Here is a 19439-nt window from a genome sequence, read left to right as displayed (position 1 = left end):
CAGAAATTCAGATAAGTTCTTAGCTCTGTTCTGGCAGAGCCTGAGGTGCAAGGGGAGGAAAGTTTCCCATTTAAGATTTCAAAATCTAAAATCCCATGCACAGGAGAAGGAGTCAAAGACTGTTTCTAAAAAGAGGCAGTGAACTGTGCTTGTGAGGAAAACAACATATGCAGGGAAGAGTGGAGAGGTGGAACAAGTCATCAACATTTTTTAGCCTTCCAGATGATATGATTTAAGTGGGAGGACTGCCTGTCCTCCCAAATAAGCTGTTATCTATTTTTGAGTTCTATATATGTCGTTCTCTATCCAATCATGAATACTTAGCACAACAAACTATGAATTGTTCTCAATAAGGCAAGAAAACAGCCTCCTCAAAAAACAGCACACATTCACATGAGCAGCTCCCCAGATGATCACTCTTTTGGACTAAATCTTCCTATACATATTCTAGTTTATAAATGTAGGGGTTTTTACATTCTTTCATCTCTCGCCCACAAGTTAAACATTAGCATTTATAATGACAGCTTTTGGGAAAAAAAAGGTGTTATTACAGTAACACAGACTTGACGCTTAAGAAGTAACGTTTTTTCACTTCTAGAAAAAAAAGTGACACCTGAAAAATGATGCCTGAGCCTTTCCAAGTCTTATCTGTTAAAACTGTAGCAATACTGAATGAATTTCTTCAAATCTCTGCCTTTGCCCAGTTAACACAGCAATGTCTGAAGGAAATTCTAAACAGCTAAAAAGTGACGAATGTGCCTTAACATTCAAGAGAGATTTGTTCAATTTCAATTTTTAATGCAATAGAAATTTGTCTACACTTAGGTAATATTTGTAATATACTATTCAAGCTTGTATCTTGCACTTGCCATATTATATCTGAACATACTGAGCTAGTTTCTTGCTCAGCCTGTTTAAACTGTTACCTCTAGGTATCTGTCCAGGTGAAAAACTTTGAACAAAGTTTTTGTAAAAACAAAAAAAAAAAAGTTGCTGATACTATGGTAACACAACAGTATGGAGAAAGCATATGGTAAGGAAGGCTCAGATTGGCAGTGATAGAAAGATAGAAAAGGTGTTTAGTCAACCACCTAATTATTAATTATTACCCCAATACTGAAGCAGATACAATTAGTGTAATACTTGGCAGTTTTCCTTTTTTTTGCATACCAAAATAGAAGGGGAAAATGTCTTGGCTTAAAGTCTGATTATTAATAGAACTGGCTAAAGATCTCCTTGAAATTATATCAATTTGTACCAATTCTGAAAAAAACATGAAAGTTCAAACAGCCAGAAAAATATGATCCAAGACATATCCAGCAGGAAACATAAATAACGTTTGTTTATTTTCTGAACATGTTAATATAATAGATCATGACTTCATTCTGAAGAGACCCAACCTCCTTTATCAAAGCCAATTAGCTGCTGCCTTCAAGAGGTTAAACAGATTTCCATGATATATCTGACTGGGCTCTACACACTGCACTGTAACATGCAATACACCCACACAAAAAAAATAAAAAAAGTGTTGCTTATGTTAAATTAGCCTTTTGTGCAGCACTTTTCTTCACTAAAATACAGGTGCCTTACAGAGGTGGGTGGAGAACACGATCCATTTTTACTGATGGGGAAACAGGTCTGTTACCGGTCAAGTGGCTGGCAAAGTCTAGGAGCAATTTTTCTTCTACCTGCTCTAAAGTTTAAACTGAAGTATCTCTCTCTACATCTGTCTGGTTAGATGAAGATCCTTACTTTAGTGATTTTGCTAATTTATATATTTCTTGAGAGGATCTTAAGATTCTTTGTTCAGTGCTGTCCAGACACTGACTAGAAGTAGTCCTTACAAAACATAAAACCAGAAGCCAAACAGTGAGAGGACACACAGGGAATGGCCCATGTTGCCATTAGTAAGCAAGGCACAGCTACCAAGGGCAATGTTCACTTATTTGTAGTGAGCTTCTACACACTTAAAAGCTTATTATTTCCCTTGATCTTTTCTTTGGGTTACAAAAATGCCAATTCAATAATTCCTTCTGTGCACAGCACCTTTTCTAAATCATCAGTCATTACACTCCTGAGGCAAATTAAGTGTGCCTACATCTTTCTTGAAGTACAACAGCCAAAACAGATGCAATACTTGAATTTCACAATACAGAACAAAGCAAAAGGTTCAATTCCACATCCTACAGATTATACCACCAATTAGTCATGCCAATATATACACACACCTCTTCTTTGTCAACCATACTGCAGTGTCAGCTCTCATTTTATAATCCTTGGTGAGGAATGGGGTGGCAGGAAAAACTTAACAGATGTTCTCCATATTTTATTTTGATCTAGATATATAGCATTCAACTTATTCTTCTAAATCAAATCCTGTTCTCCCAGGCTACCTTTCCAACAATTAAGATTTTTCTGAGTTGCCATCCCACCTTTGTGTAACTGCATTTATTCCCAAACACGTCTTTAGATTTCATAACCATACGCTAATTAGCCAGTATGAACAAGAACAGTTACCTGAAGCAGTTTTACAAAATCCCATACAATATGCTTTCCTTGCTACTAAAGAGAACTACTGAAAAACCTCTGGCTACTGTTAACCTAATGAGTTTACACACATCCTAAAATAGCTTTTTTTATCTAGGCCGTATTTCCTTAGTTTGCTCTGTAACAGTATCACATGTGGCTTTCTCCAGTCCACAAGCTTCCTGTTAGAGAGGATATTACATTGTCTTGATTATGCATTTCTGATCTTCACAGAACCATAGAATGGTTTGGATTGGAAGGAACCTTAAAGACCATGCAGTTCCAGCCCCCCAGCACAGAAAGGGACACCTTCCACCAGAACAGGCTGCTGAAGCCCCATTCAATCTGGCCTTGAATACTTCCAGGGACTGGGCATCCATAACATCTCTGGGCAACCTCTTTTCAGGCCTCACTACCCTCACAACGAAGTCCTTTTTATATTTAATTTGTATCTACCCTCTTTCAGTTTAAAGCCATTACCCATTGTCCTATAATTATCTGTCCTTGTAAAAAGCCCCTCCTCAACTCTCTTTTAGCTCCCTTTAGACACTGGAAGGTCTAAGGTCTCCCTGGAGCCCTCTCTTCTCCAGGCAGAAATCTCTCAGCCTGTCTACACAGGAGATGTGCTCCAGCCCTCTGACCTTGGTGTTTCTCCTCTGGACTCACTCCAGCAGGTGCACATGGCTTCTTTGCTGGAGGCCCAGAGCTGGACACTGCCTGCAATGGGGTCGCACCAGAGCAGAGCAGAGGGGCAGAACCCCCCACCTCCCTGCCCTGCTGCCCACGCTGCTTTGGAAGCAGCCCAGGGCATGCTCATCCCTCTGGGCTGTGAGTGCACATTGCTGGGTCATGTTGAGCTTCTCATCCACTAAAAAAACCACTCCCCAGCCTACCTGTATTTGTATCCCAGGCCAATTCCCCATCCCCCCACCTCCTGCTTACATACAGGGCATGATGTTCTGTGGTATGGAATATCCCTTTGGCCAGTTTGGCTGAGCTGAACCGGCCATGCTCCCTCCCAGCTTTTTGCACAGCCCCTCACGATCAAGACCATGAGGCACTAAAAATTCCTTGCCTTGCACTAAGTCCTACTTAGCGACAACTAAAATATCAGTGTGTTATCGAGATAATTCTCATACTGAATCCAAAACACAACTCTGTACCAGCTACTAAGAAGAAAATTAATTCTATAACAGCCAAAACCAGGACATCACTTAAAAATGAAGAAAGGTTTATTTGAAACTTATTTAAACCTAAACAAATTTTAGCTGGTCAATCTAAAATGCTGACCAGATTCACAGCCACAATGTTTGCAGACTGCAAAATATAACTGTCTCATCTTCAAGCAAGTGCCTAAACTGAATAGTCTCAATATCTGCATTCCTATTATGCAGAGAACTTTCTGCTGATACATTTAATGTTTAAAACAGCAACAATCATGCAGAGCTATCTATGCCCAATGAAATAGCTATCCCTACTTGTCACACTCCACTTACCACTTTCTCCTCTTCCTAAACACAATACGGATTGACTGTACAATTTTTTAGTCATGCATTACCTTCCTAGTCTGTGCAGCCAATTTATTTTGTATTCAGTGAAACACCTCACCACACATACAAAATCATGCACGTGCCATAAAACATGGAGCCAACTCCACTGCATCAACTTTTTTTCTACCAACTCATTACAGTGGTATGACCCCGCACAAGGTCAGAAAAATCAGTGCAAGAGACAGAACAGAAAAGCATTAAATTATTAGGGTGCCATTAAACCCTGAAGAAAACAGATCTGTAATACTGAGAAAACCACGTCGTCTTCCTGTTATTCCTGAAGTGACCAAAAATACATAAAAAACTCAGAGAGTACAACAAAACAACCACAGGTTTTTTTTCATAAGTCTCCATGGCTTTATCTTACACAGAAAGACAGCAAGGAAGAAAAAAATCATTTGAGTAATTCTTTCTTAAGGGAGACAATTCAAAGATTTTTTTTTTTTCTGCATGCACTTTGTCTCAAAAAAAAAAAAAAAAGTCAAAACCATAAAGACAGGTATTATGTTTAACAGCTACTAAGTACACACTGTTATCATGTTATCTCGCCAAAACTTAGGAAAAAACTGTCAAGGCAACAGTTGCTTTGATCAGAATGACATCTAAAATGCATGTCATTGCTTTTCTTGGCCTTCAGTAACAGGTTGTTCACCAACCAAGGAATGATTCTGGCACACACAGCCATGCAAACAATGCAGCAGCACCTTCTTCTCACAGGTCTCCTGCTGCCCATGGGGACAGGGACTGAAAGCAGAACAAGCAGTGTATGAAAGGGACCAAAAGTGATTGAACCCACAAAAGCACTTTGAAGTAAATATTGTTTTTAGAAGTCAACTGTAAAATGCACCCCAAACAGCACCCCCAAATCAAAAAAGCTCTATTTCATGTTGCTTGAGAGCACTACACTATCTGGAAAGCACCAGATAAAAAACAAAAATACAAGACAGTCTACTGCTTTTACCAGTGAAGTATATACTGTCATATCCAGCATCACTACTAAATCCCTTTGGACTTAAGAAGTAGCTTTTCATAATACAAACTACCTACACAGAATTGTTCAACTCACCCAAAAAAAGGAAAAAAAAAAAAACTATCTTTCATAACCTCACAACTGCTCTCCAGAAAGACAAAAAAAACCCAAATTATGCAAAAATAAGGAGAAGCACTGCAGGTTTGTAAAGATGATAGAAATATCTTAACTATCATGATTCAAAAACATTAGTAAGGCAATCAGCAAAACCAGTTTATTTTGGTAGCATTAACTTACATCAGCTTTAAGTAGGAGCACAGAGCATCAACCCAGACATGCTTGCCTCCAGTGGGACTATCAACAAAGAGTTGTGTGTTGACTGCTGCGAGCTGGCAGACACCCTCTGCACCTTCTCTTCAGCCACCAGGAAACACTACCCTCATTGTTTCACAAGTATGCAAAGCAACCAGCCCTGGTGTGTATGGAGGATGTGAGCCACAGTGAAAAATGCATTAGACACCTCTCAGCCCCTTCAGCTGACAAAACATTCACTATGAAGGAATGCAGAAGCCAAAAAAAAAAAATTGTTTGTGTCAACTCAAGTTTTTTGTTTGCATGGTTTGTTTATAAAGAGTGGGTAGCATAGTTTTCCAGTAATGTTTCTATTGTAATAGGTTATGAAAACATAAAGACTGAGCTGTACTTTGCTCTAACAATTCCACTTTCCTATCCAATTTCAACTGCAGTCTTGTCCTCTCGCCCCTTGCAGGGAAGAGCTCAGGTGGGACCAGCAGCAGATGCACATCCCTGACACTGCAGACAACTCATTTCCTGTGGAAAGAGCCCTGACTTTGGACCTCACACACAACTCTTCACCACAAGTTCCATGAAGCTCAGGAGACATCAGATGGTTATCACTCACTCTAACAGATCAAGTCATCTTCCTCAAAAAACAGGAGTATGGCAGCAGCCTCAGAGCCAGCAGCAGCGACCAGGCAGGATCACCGGCCCCTCCAGGGTACAAACCAGCAGTAACCCCAGCTACACACATGTGCCTGCATAGCCATGTACCCAATGTGAATTTCTTCACTTAATTCTTACAAATGTAGCTCAGTTTCCATTTTCAGAATACTGCTCTTTGCTAAAAAAAGTGCACATAATATTAACACTGGCAAACGTATTAACAAGGGTTCCTTCGGCTGAGAAAGATGGGGCTTTAACATTTTCTAGTCTTCCCCAGCTCATGAGAAAAGACTAAATGTTTCCAGACCTACTGAGTAAAAACATCCTATTTAATAATGAATGCAAAATAGCTAAATACATAACTACATTAAAATCAATGACAGCTGCCCTCATAAATTTTACATTCTCTAAAATTGCATGCCCTATGATCAATGTTTTTTTCAACAGCACACACAGGGCTTCAGGAGAGCTGCCTGCTTTATTCTACTTTTAATATTCAAATGAATAAGCTGTTGCCTCCCTTTCTCTGATCTGATGCAAACACCCAGACAGTAGTAAAGCTTACAGGTGTGGATGACACAGGAGAACAGAGTTTAGGGGAAAAAATGTTTATGAGTTATTCCCACACCCATTTTATTAATTTCCACTGATAACTACTAATGGAACTACAGAGTGAAATAACTACAAAATACTTCCCATTACCTCAGAGATGATCAGAGGGATTCAAAGTTCCAGACATTCAAATATACAGTCTTAATGGTGTTTAAAAGACCACAACCTCTGCCTTCCGTGGGCCAAAAAAATCAGTTCTCAAGTGTTAACAACTACAGGACAATAAAGATAAAGCAACTCTATCCTATATGCAGAGAAAGAGAACTGAATTGTTCTACTTCTAATCAAAGGCTTAGATTTTGAGTTCACACACACAGTATTATAGCAGGAATGATAGCACATTACTCAGAGTGAGAAAACTGGGAGGGGGAGGTAACTAAGCAAGATCCTAAGACTTGCCATTCACAAGAGGCAGTACTTGAAATAAATCAACCAGTAAATTTGCAAAAGCAAATGTCACATTTACACAATGCTTCTCAACATCTACAAAGGGCATCTATGATATTAATATTTTCTCACAAAGATAATAAACAAAGTGTTAAGTGGTAAAAAAACCCCAAAGTAAAACCACTGCTCCACACATCTAATTATGTCTCTTTGGACACTGAGAAATCATTTCTTGCAGCACTCTGGCATGAGACAGAGCACTGTCTATTCAGCTCTATAGCTTCATTGCAAAAGAAATATAAATATTGGAGTTCTAAATTAAATCATTTGTGACTGTATACAAAGCTAAAAAAGGCTGTTTATATATTTACCAACTTAGGAACCAAATGAAACTATAAAAAACCCCTCACAAATCTGACAGGAAGTAGTTTCCCGCACTATGTAATTAGCACTTGTTAATCAAAGAGGAAAATGAGAAAATTGTATTCTTGTCCACAAGCTTTTACTAAGTCTTAAATCATCACACATTACAATATTAGCCCCCAGTAAGTAATGGAAATCTTAGAGACAGCTGTTTAAGAGGTGAACAAGCACATCACAACTCCAAACTCCAAAATAACAAATTGCTTATTAGGAGGACTTTAACTCAGGGAACACAAAAGTAAGCCTTTAAAGAAAAGTTACCCTAGGGCACAGAAGAAACACAGACAACTTCCCTTAGGGTCAAAAAAAAAAAAAAAAAAAAAAAAAAAAAAAAAAAAAAAAAGGTCTGGCCTAGGGACTCAGTCCTTTGAAAATATTAAGGTTCTACTTAAAAACAAAATTTTGTGGTGAGGGAAATAAATAGTGAAGAGGGAATGGTGTTCTGCCTTCTGCCAGATTTAAAGCTTTTCAGTAAGACTGTCTGTCAGTGTCAACAGGAGAAAACATACCCAAACCAACAAACTGCTTGGCTGAGCATATGTCTTCATGCACAAATACTAACCCTCCCACAGAAATTCTAGTTTCGGATATATGCATCTGCCTCCAGGCAAAGCTCTGCTGCTTGCAACAGTATCTGAAATTTGGCTGAGCTGACAAATGACTATCTTTTCTCACTTGCAAGAGTAGCAAGATCACTTTAAACAACGGCAGTAACAAAATATTCCATTCTTCTAAGGAAAATAAAGCAGGCAAACTTCTTCTGGCTTCAGGTGAGATAATGGTCCCTAATTCAGGAAGATTTGTTTAGCATGGAGGAACACAGGAAACATTACGTTATCAAGTTTCCAAAACAATGGATTCAGTTAGTAATACAGATCCCAATTTTTTTTCCTCATCCCTTTTTTGTGAAGTCAGTAGCTACTTTCAGGTAGTTGAAACAGCATTCTGAGAGCCATTAACACTGTCAAAACAAGGATGAGGAAACTGCGACAATAACCCAACGAATTAGCTTTTCTAAAAAAAGCACTGCTGTTTTAATGCAGCCTTTGGCAATGCAGCAATCCAGCCCACAGTTTCCCAAATCATGCTGCAAACCTTCAGGTTTCTTCCTAGAAATATCCCTTTTCATTTGATTTACTAATTGCTGAGTCAGTCAGCTGTTTGCAGCATCTTTCTTCTTACAAGCACAAACCCAAAAGATACTTCATTATGCAGGAAACAAGGTATACATTTTACATATACATCATGCCTGAAAGAAGTGGGAAAAAAAAAAAGTCAAGAAAGCTGAAAATCAGCACTGCAGCTCAAGGACTGCATAACACCCCTAGTCCCTAAGCATTTGCTCTACCTCCACCCTCCTTTCTGACATCACAGTCACAGATTCAGAGCTAATACAGCAGAGAAATAAACTGCAATCGAGAAATTTTTGCAATCTATTTCACAATATTTGCCTAAGGAAGGGTAAGAATGCCCAGGAAAAGACTTTACTTCAGCAGCAGGAGCAGATACATGAAGATAACAATGTAATTTTTAAATGTTGAGAGTTGCTACTGTTCTTACACTAAATCTCAACATGCCTATTATGTGGTAATTATATCTTCTATTTTGTCCAACTCTGTAGTGTTTTTCAGTTATTCTTTATCAGTTTTCCACCTCAATTTTACCAGCTCCTTAGCAGCTGGGCCACAAACATTGTTAATTACATCATAACATCATGAGGAAAGGATTATTAATCTGTTATTTGGCAGAATGCTTCAGAGAATTAGAAACTTTCATTACTGGAAACCTTCACCAGTTATTCAGATATGAATTTGACCATTTAGTATTTTCAATAACTGGAAAGACATGAGTTGCTTTCCTTAACACCTGACTGATTCAGGATTGAGGAATAATTCTTGCTTGAATATTCCAGAAAGAGATGAAACAGGAATCTTCTATGTAGAGGTTCATCCTAGTATACATCAAAATCTAGGTAGCAAAATGAAAACAAGCAGAATGTTGAAGTTTCTAATCAGCCCCTAAGAACAAAATTACTTAAGACAAAATAGTGCAACAAGCAGGCTAGGCACCCACTATGCTGAAGGCAAGTCAGGATATTGAGAACTATGATTTACAGAAGAATAAAATTGAAACTTTTTAATTTATGAGTGGGTCTGCTATGCTATAGAACATTTCAGCATCCATCAAAATGCAAGAAGCACCTTTTAAAAATATAATAAAAGCAATAGAAAAATTATCATACTGCTTTTGTTCAGTCAACACTGAATGCCTTTGGACACGTGGGAAAAATTTTGGAAGCACTATACTGTCTTAAAACCACTTATCCCAAAATGTTTAACTTTCATGCAGCAAAGCAAGCAGGGAGCTCTCAATACTTCTGCCAACCTCATGACAGACCAAAACAAAGCCTCCCAACTCATTCAGCTCTCAGCTCAACTGTTTGACAAAGTTACATGCTTTGCAAATGACTCCTCAGCATTGGCTCAGGTGGAAAGTATCAACTTAACCTTTTTGTATAGGTTAGGAAATCTACTATGCTATTTAACGACTCAAATTCAACTCATCACTAGCAACTAAACTAGAGAAAGCAGTGCCAGCTAAAACAGCATTTCTAAAACCTTCCTCTGAAACTGAAAACCTCAGGCTTGCAAATTCCTCCCTGTGAGACTCCCACCAAAACAGAAGATCCATTTGTCAAAATAACTGAGCTGGGTTTCCATGATGATAGATGAACATCTAGCTTCAAAATACTTTGATATAAAATTAAGAATCAACTTATAAGTAGTAGTTCAAGTGCTTCATCAGCTCTGAAAGAATAATAAATGCTGAGAATGGGTATTTGCTTTGCAGGCTGAAGTGCTCTACAGACCAAGAATGCTCAAACCAGTGATTTGTCAGCATTGCTCTTACATTTGTAGCAAAAAGCGTTGCACACTTCCAGAAAGCAAGCTCTAAATAAACTCTAAATAAAAATATGATGACTTAAATACAATCCTTTCAGTAAAAGCCTTTTCAACCTTCCATATTAATGGAAAAATTACATACAGAATGGAAAACTAAATTTGATTTTTCCAAACCATAATGACATTCTGCTAATTCATCAAGAATGAATACGGCAAAAAAGTTTGTAAAGCTTACAGTTCAATGTTATCTTCAGCAAATGAATGTAAAAGAAAATTAGAAGTATTTAAAGAATATATACATCTAACTTCTTATATATGGTCCACAGTCTGGAATACCATGTAACTTTTTGCTCAAGAAACATCATGTCTTATCCAAATACATATACTGTCTTTGTCACCTCCCCAACAATTATTCCAGCACATCCCAGGACTATACTGGTGTGCCCCATGCTGTAAATGAAAGCAGAGAATGTGACTATTCTATATTTTACTGGGGCATATAAACCCATCCCAGATCTTGCAAAGATCCCACTGGTATTTTTCTGGAAACTAAATCCTATGTCAAGAGTAAATTTTGCCCTTGTCAGAGTCCAGAGGGGCAAGAAGGAATAAGGTCAAACTGATTTTTTCCTTCGTGAAATGGGCTGGACAGGCAAACCATGCTAGTCAGACCTTTTACCTGTCAATAGGTAAATTGTCCCCAGTCAGCACTTCCACAGTTCTGGATTTGCCATCTCTTTTATTAATTACCCTGCTATACCTCTGTAACTTTACTATTTGACAGAAGAAATAGTGAAATATTACTTAGCTATTGAAATATTTTGTTATCTTCTAAAGCAACACATTTTATTCTCTCTTGCCAACTTTTCTGTTCCCTTTTCCTACAGGTTTTATGTTGCCCAGTACCTGTCTGCCTTTATTTTGAGCTCCTGATGAACACCTGCCAAAGCCTCTAATTCTGACACAATGCAAACTACTTATATCTGCTAAAAATGCTTGGTAGCATCACCATGCCATCCAAGCCCAATTCTCCTCAATCTCAAATATTTGCTCTTTGAGGCAACCTACTTCTGCAATAGTTCTCCACAAAGCAATGTCTCATTATCACTTTTTTTTTTTTTTTTTTTTTTTAAATAGCAGAGGCTTAGCCTTTTACAAGGTACACACTTACCGAAATAATTCCAAGCTGAGGAGTCAACAGCACAATTTTTCAATATCATGACCCAGTGATTTACTTATAATGCTTTGAAAAGTATGTCAGTGACTCATGAACATCACCAGAATGGCAGAAGTTTGAGTGTAGCAGGATGTTTTATATTACATGCAATTTGGAAATTTTTTTGCTAACATGCAGGGTAATCCTTGTTAAAAAGACCAAGATAAACATATAATTCAGATAAAAAATAGATGCAGTGCACCTTAAGACAACCTACACTTTTTCTTAGGATTTAGTAATTTCAAGGCTTGAAGTAACGAACTTCTTTCATGATTACCACTGGTTTGTGCCAAGAAAGTTGTTATTATTTACTACATGTACAAAAAGCAGATAATTAATGCAGAAATTGGAATGAAAGTATAGGTGACAGCAATGTTAAAAATCTGTCTGTTCTTACACTAACATTTCACTTTAGTAACAGTCAAGCCTTTAAAATGGTACCAGCTACTAGCATTCATTCAGGAAAGTCAAGAATATTGTTTATAACAGCAAGGTATATAAGGTATTTTTTGTAAGAGTAAGGTATCCAGTTTGATTTCAGTGCAGGAAATATTAGCACAAAGACAGTAAATTAAGATTCTTTCCTTCATTTTCCTCATGCAATTCAGAAAGCAAATAACCTAGGTTATCACTCTCCTTAATTACATCACCTTACATACTTTATATGTATGAACAATACATTAATCTTCTCATCTAGTCTGCTCTCCCGTGCTCCTCTTTGGTTTTCCAACAGAGGAACACGAGATGTCATACTTAGAAAATAGTCACTTCATCAGCTAATTGTCTCTTCTACAAGCAGCTTTCAACTACTCCCATTAAGAATAAAAGATACAAAAGTAACTCTTCCCATAAATTCAGACCAAACACTTCCTAAGCAAACTGTGGAAATTTTGTTTCAGGGAGAAGAAACATGATCAACCATTCATTAATGTAAGTAGAGCAATCTAACTTTTACCACTGTGCTCTTCTAACAAACTACCCTGTAGCAGCAGCTGGATACTTTTTTTTTACAATTTAAAAGGACCAGCTGCAGTACCAGCCACGGCGTACTGGAAAAAGAAACAAAAATAACAAAAACTAAAAAAAAACCTGACAGAACGTTGATGCTTAGAAATAAATTGTGGTCTATCTGCAAACAGATCTTGTTAAAACAATTTATCCTGCCTTGTGGAAAGCAGAACTTTTGGTTTTATCTCCCACAGACAACAATAACTTCAGCACCTTGCTGCTGCTGCCTCTTACAAGCTCTCCTTTATTCCTCCACATCCAAAATGCCCATTCCCCTCCCAATATTAGGACATCTTCCCTATGCATCTTAATTACCAAATCATCAATGGGTATCAGATGCTAGGGTTTGTTCCAAGGTTCAGGTATCCCATCTGGCCAGTCAAAAGCAAGGCTCGCTGCTGAACTGGCAGGCTAGAAAACAACAGGTAACTGCTGAGTTGCCCTTTTTCAATTTTCTCCAAAATTGTGCCAATTTAATATTTGGGGATTTTTGCCCATCAGGTACTACCACAAGCCATCTACAAATTGGACCAGGAGGGTGGTGAGGGCACAGGGTAAGAATGGGGGATGGCTGAGGGTGAACAGAGCAGGAGATCAGTCTTGAAAAGGCAACCCTTCCTCTTTTGTTGCCTGACTGGGGCAATCTTCAAGTAAAAACACTATAAAACACTATTAGCTTTTACAAAAAGGACTACCACATGTCAATGTCACCACATTTGACACACAAACAGAAACCAGGCAGGCAAACTGTGGGCAGGGAACAGAATCCCAGCCACTGGTGGTACACCCAGGGAAATGCCCCTCCCATCACTTAAGTCTGGACATTTGATCCATACATATGCAGGCAAAGCCAAAAGTTTTCAAATTTTGTGTATTCACTTTTTGTATATTAAAGTTTTGTCCTTAACTTTCCTCTCTCTTGAAAGAGAAATTTCAAAAAAAAAAAAAATTATTTCTACAACTTAAGCTTTCTTTTTGAAGCTGAACAGAAAACATTATTTCCTCCATAAACCTTCATTTAGTGGATACAGATATTTTCAGACATACACAGTTTTAACACAGAAGTGTTTTAAAATTTCCCTAGTCTACACACAGTTGACTTCATAAGCTTGGAAGCTTTTCATTTATGTTCCTCCATAAACATTCAAGCTTTTACAAATTTTTTTGGCTTTTTACCCGTCATCCGAAACAAATTCCTTCTGGAAAAGGAAGATAATTCTTCAACAAGGATGCATAAGACTGGCTAAACTTCTCCAGTTCCAGCCACCACCAAAAGAGCTAAACTCCTTTCCTCAAAACCTAAGACTTGGATATGGAAATTTTAAACACTGTGCTTGTCAGTTGGGCCATTGTGATGATTTCCTCTTCAATAAGCCTGACCATAACTAGACTTCAATCTACTTCAAATACACCAGTCTTCATTTTGCTCTTAAAGCCTTGTCTCTCTTCCCCGACATATCCTTGTTTACCTTTTATGTAACAGTTTAATAAATTGTTAAAACATAAAGAGACTCATTAAGCTATTCAAACTACACTGAAATATCTTTAGTAAATTAAATTATGTCAATAACTCACATGTGAAGGAAAATAAAAGACCTTACATCTTTTATGGATACTCTCCAAGCACCAGTACAGTAAAATGAACATTCTCAGTTAGCCGACTTTGAGGTAATTTCCTTTTTTTTTTAAATTTAAATACTTGAGTTACACTAAAAGTGATGATTTTCTGGAAAACACTGAGCTTCACTTTCAGACAGCCAGATCTCTAAGAAATGTGAAACCATGTATCAAAACCCCCAAATTACTCTATTATTTTGACTTCCTTTGGATAGATTTCTTCACTCTCGTTCTTGAATGATTACCACGTTCTTCTGAATGAAATTAATGATTCACCCAACCACTCATCACATACCCAGACAAATGGAAGAAATGGAGAAATCACAAATCATGGAAACCTAAGGTGGTGTGCTACAACAATAATTGATATAAGCTGCTTTTAACTAACAATTAGCCAGCATTTTACAAGTGACAGATAAAGAAGCAAAGAGTCTCTTAAAATAATGAGAAATTCCTCTTGGGTCTGGTCCATAGAAATATACCACACAGCTCATCCCTGCCGACAGAAGCGGTAGTGAATCATAATTTCATTTGCCTCTGCAGTAAAAGATGGTTTGGTTGTAAGAAAGTTTGTTTCAAATATTTTTACAGCCACAGAGTTGAAAATGTAGCTATGAATGCAAGGTCAAACATTTGATTTGGAAGTAAGTGCCTGATGTCCATGGTATTTGACTCTTCTGCACAGAAGCGGTCATAAAGAAAGTCTGTTCACCTTAAAAATCATTCCATTGCGGATTCTTTGATTAAAAATGTTCATGATCCAAACTAGCAGATTAGTGCAAACTAGTGACCACAACTCACTGCTATTCAACTCTACGGCAAATAGCATGAGGTATGCTATAAAAAAAAACAAAAAAAAAAAATTAAATAAAAGGCATTGTTTTCCTGGCAGAAGGCAAGATGTTTTATGAAGTTTTCCATACAGAGGAAAATGTGGTTAAAAAAGGAGTCCTTAGATGCCTCTCATATATACATAATACTCGCAAAATATAGAGAAACCATTGTTTCAAGCTCTTAGAATCTCCTACCGTGTTTGGGAAAGCACAATTTGGGGGGAAGAATGAATAGTCATAATAGTCTACAACTGCATAAGAAAGCTTTGATATGATCCAAAGCAAGAAAATTGCGTATTGTTGTAGTTTCATGAATCAGATCCCAGCTGAGATTGGGTCAATTTGTTTCTTGCACACAGCAGATTTCAAGCATTAACTGCTTGCAGAAGAGTGATTAGTTTTCCTGGACATGGAAAGACAGAATAAAAGATGCGATTTGACAGCTCTGAAAGATCCAAAAGCAACAAAAAGAAAGAAACATAAGGAGGAAAGGAAAGAAAATAAATAATGTCTAGTAACAAGGGGGTTGGTTTAATGGTTTTTATAGGGTTTCTTTTTTAAAAGATTGAACAAATTCAATACACAAGATTACTTTGTTTCCTGTGGGCATTGGTTACTGTAATTTTTTTTTTTAATTAACTACTGCAGGTATAAAGATTTTATGATTAAGAACTGCAGCACAAAATTAGATATAGAATCTGGCAAGCGTATTTTGCTAGAGAAAAAAAGTTTTGTGCTGAGTTTGCATACATAATTTATTAATTACTTTAAAATGTTTTACCCAGCTCTGGTTGCTCACTACACTCCTCAAATTCTTCATGGTTACTAAACACTCTTTTTCATTTGATGACATGACACCATAGCAGAATAATGTGAATAATATTATGAAATAGCATTTAAATTTTTGCTATTAAAAAAAAAAAAAAAAAAAAAAAAAAAAAAAAGGCTGTACCACATGCCTTTTCATTATCCAAGTTAGGATTTTCTTCAGATGCTCTGATGTACCACATTTAAATATCTTCCAACTGCACTTTTGCAAGAGTTGATGGATTGCTTAATATTTTCTTCAGGAGTCTGTTAGTGTCACTGGGCTGTCATGGTACCATTGCTTTTCTCTTCTTTAATATTTTGTACAACAACAAAGTTAAAATACAAGTAGTATTTTAACTACCATCACATAACTTTAGACTTGATGAAATATTAATGCAGCTCCCAGCAATTCAATGAATCTATTCACAGCCAAACATCAAATACAAATTTTAGAGCACACAAAAACCTATAATGAACACTATTTTTTCCTAAAGCTATACTAAGAACAATTTTAAGCCCTCATAACATCAGTTTTTTTGAAGGCTAGATAATCAGCCATTTACTTCTGGAACTCTGCATAGCCTAAGCTGTCCTTAAGGATGATGCTGATCTACACAATTTTAAATTATTTTATTCCAGAGTCCATAAAACCTGTGATACCATACATAAAACCAATTTGTTGCTGAAAAAAAACCCAAAAAACAACTAACTAAAACATTTTTGATGAGTATGCCACCTAACATAGCAGCAGCTGCCCCACTCTGTTCTGTTCTAGCAGGGAGCTTGACAAAGAATGAAGAATACCTGAACATCCTTCATGCCACATTGTTCTCCTGGTTCACTTCAGTGCCCCATTAAACCACAGTAGAAGTTGCAGGAAAGGGAGCACTGAGCAGCTTGGAGTTGTTTTCTCATAGCTATCTCAGGCCACATTTCCAAAAGGTTGCCAGGCTCTTCTTCTAAGAGGACAGATAATCAGATTAAAGGTAAATCTGAAGCAAATGTATGTTTAACTTATTGAATTTTCCTATAATATCTGTAACTCTGCTTATACACACACAGCACTAGAGCAAGGAATAAGTCCCAGTAAGAATCTAAAGGCCTTTCAAAGACTCTAAGAAGGTGCAAAGAATGTATTTTTGATCTGCATTAGGGCTCACGGAGGTGTTACTGTTCTTTCCTACTTCCTAAAGTTATTGAACAACTTTGTATTTTTCATGCCATTTCTGAGACTTTCTGTTCACAAAAATAAACCTCAAAATCAAATATTTAGAAACATCAGCCTGAAAAAGTTCTTCAACCTTATAACCATTCTTTGCAGACAGAGGGCCTTAAGGGATGACTTTCTTTTTTCTTTAAATATGTATTTCAAATAAATGTATTTAAATCATAGCACCTCTGCTGCACCTTAGGAAGTTTAATATTTTTTGTATGATGTGTGCACATCCACACTATCTTCAGAATTTGAAAACAAAACAAGTTTACTAAACTATTACTAATTTAAGTACCCAGCTTTCTGAAACTTCTGATCAGCAAGCCCTGAAGAAAAATTTGCAAGAGTATATTGGAAAAGGGGTGAACAAAGTTACACACTGCTAGCAGAGGTGGGGGTTTTCTTTGCTATTCTAAGTAGAGCTGTTATTCAAGTATCTCTTTGGGACTGCTCTGGTGTGCCATCTTCAACCATTTTTCAAATATAAAGATAGCAGATATTTGATTCATTAACACAACACTATAGACAGTAGCCTTTAAAACCACAAAGTCATCTAAAAAAACCAAGTTATGTGAAAATGTGTACTTTATTTCTTGATGGCAAACTCACAAACTGGACATCCAAATTAATATTCCAAACAGGAGAAAAAGAAATAATTCCTAACAGAAGTATTGTCTGGAAACAGTAGTTAAAGCTGAGTTTTGCACCTAAAATTAAGTTTCAGCTTCTGTGTTTGAAAAGTGTATCAATCCCAATTACCCTAAGTATGTAATGAACTGAAAATTAAATAAATCCATTAGTTTAATTTTAACCTAAATGAGTCCTCAAAGATACTTTAAAAGTGCTCCATCAGAGAATGTTCTCAATTGAACGTATTTAACGCGGAAACATAATGAACAGGATATGCACATAAGAGCCTGGGCTGCTCTTAATGCTAAATTATTCATAGCAGTAATCAAACTGATGAATGTCACTGAGTGAAAAGACAACTCTGATCAATCTTAATTTTTTTGCCCACAACTAATAAGAATTTGGGCCATCAGAAGATTTGGAAGCCTATTGTACATGAGGTTTGTTTACTCTGCTTTTAAAAAAAGTAACACCTAGGAAAGCTAAGAACTGACCTCATGAAATTACATCTCTTTGTTACCCACTTTGGGTTGGGGTGAGAGGCAGCTTTATGCTTGATCTTACTTCTTGCTCACCCTGGCCATGGTAGTTAAACTCATTTTTGAACACTGTTGTGGAGACATCTGGCCAAGGGAGGGGATTGTCCTGCTCTGGGGCAGCCTCACCTTGAGCACCGTGTTCAGTTTTGGGAACCACAATACAAGAAAGACCTAGAACTATTAGAGAGCGTCCAAAGGAGGACAACAAAGATGGTGAAGGGCCTTGAGGGAAGCTGAATGAGAAGCAGCTGAAGTCACTTGCTCTGTTCAGCCTGGAGGAGACTGAGGAGAGACCGCATCACTGTTACAAATTCCTCATGAGGGGAAGAGGAGGGGCAGGCACTGATCTCTTCTCTGTGGTGACAGTGACAGGACCTGAGGGAGTGGCCTGAAGTTGCTTCTGGGGAGGTCTGGGTTGGACAAGAGGAAAAGGTTCTTCACACAGAGAGTGGTCAGGCACTAGAAGTGCCTGGGCTCCCCAGAGGAGTGGTCAACCAGCCTGACCAGGTTCTAGAAGTGTTTGGACAATGCTCTCAGGCACATGGTGTGATTCTTGGGGACAGTCCTGTGGAGGGACAGGAGTGGGTCTTGAAGATCTTTGTGGGTCCTTTCCAACTTAGCATATTCTGTAATTCAGAGCAATTCTAAATACTTCTTGGTCTTTATAGACATACATGGCCATTTGATCAATTTTTCATTCTGTTTTTCAGTCAGCTTCACCATTCAGGTATGTAATAAGGATTTTCAAATCTATCTATAGTGACAATTGATTCCAACCTGTTACCACTATTCCCATCTTCCTCTGGTTTGTTCCTCACAGACATCAGAAAAACAAATAAAAAAACCCAAAACAAACCAAACAAAAAAACCCTTAAAAAAAAAAAAAAAGGCAAACTCAAAAGCCCAACCCCAAAATTTGTTTCCTTCTCCCTGGAAGAATCCTGGCATTATCACCTTCCCTTTAATTGTCAGCATAATTTTGGTTATCATTCACAATTTGCACTAAAGCACTGCTAGCATAATAAGTGCAGGTTTAAAAGGCATGAAAAAGAGGTAACAATGACCTGTGGCTATGGAAAAGTAAACAGATTGGGATTCAAGTTCTTCAGGTTCTGTTGGCCTTTGTCATGTGGTGCCTGTAAAATCAGACCAGTATTCCTGCCTCCTGTCAAACTACTTATTGAGAGATATGTACGTGCTCTGTTATTTTCATCATTCCTGTGGCTGACAGGAAGCACC

The sequence above is a fragment of the Pyrgilauda ruficollis genome, unplaced genomic scaffold (genome assembly GCF_017590135.1).
Source record: "Pyrgilauda ruficollis isolate IOZ18807 unplaced genomic scaffold, ASM1759013v1 scaffold37, whole genome shotgun sequence".
Taxonomy (NCBI): domain Eukaryota; kingdom Metazoa; phylum Chordata; class Aves; order Passeriformes; family Passeridae; genus Pyrgilauda; species Pyrgilauda ruficollis.
Note: the sequence above shows the minus strand (reverse complement) of the source record.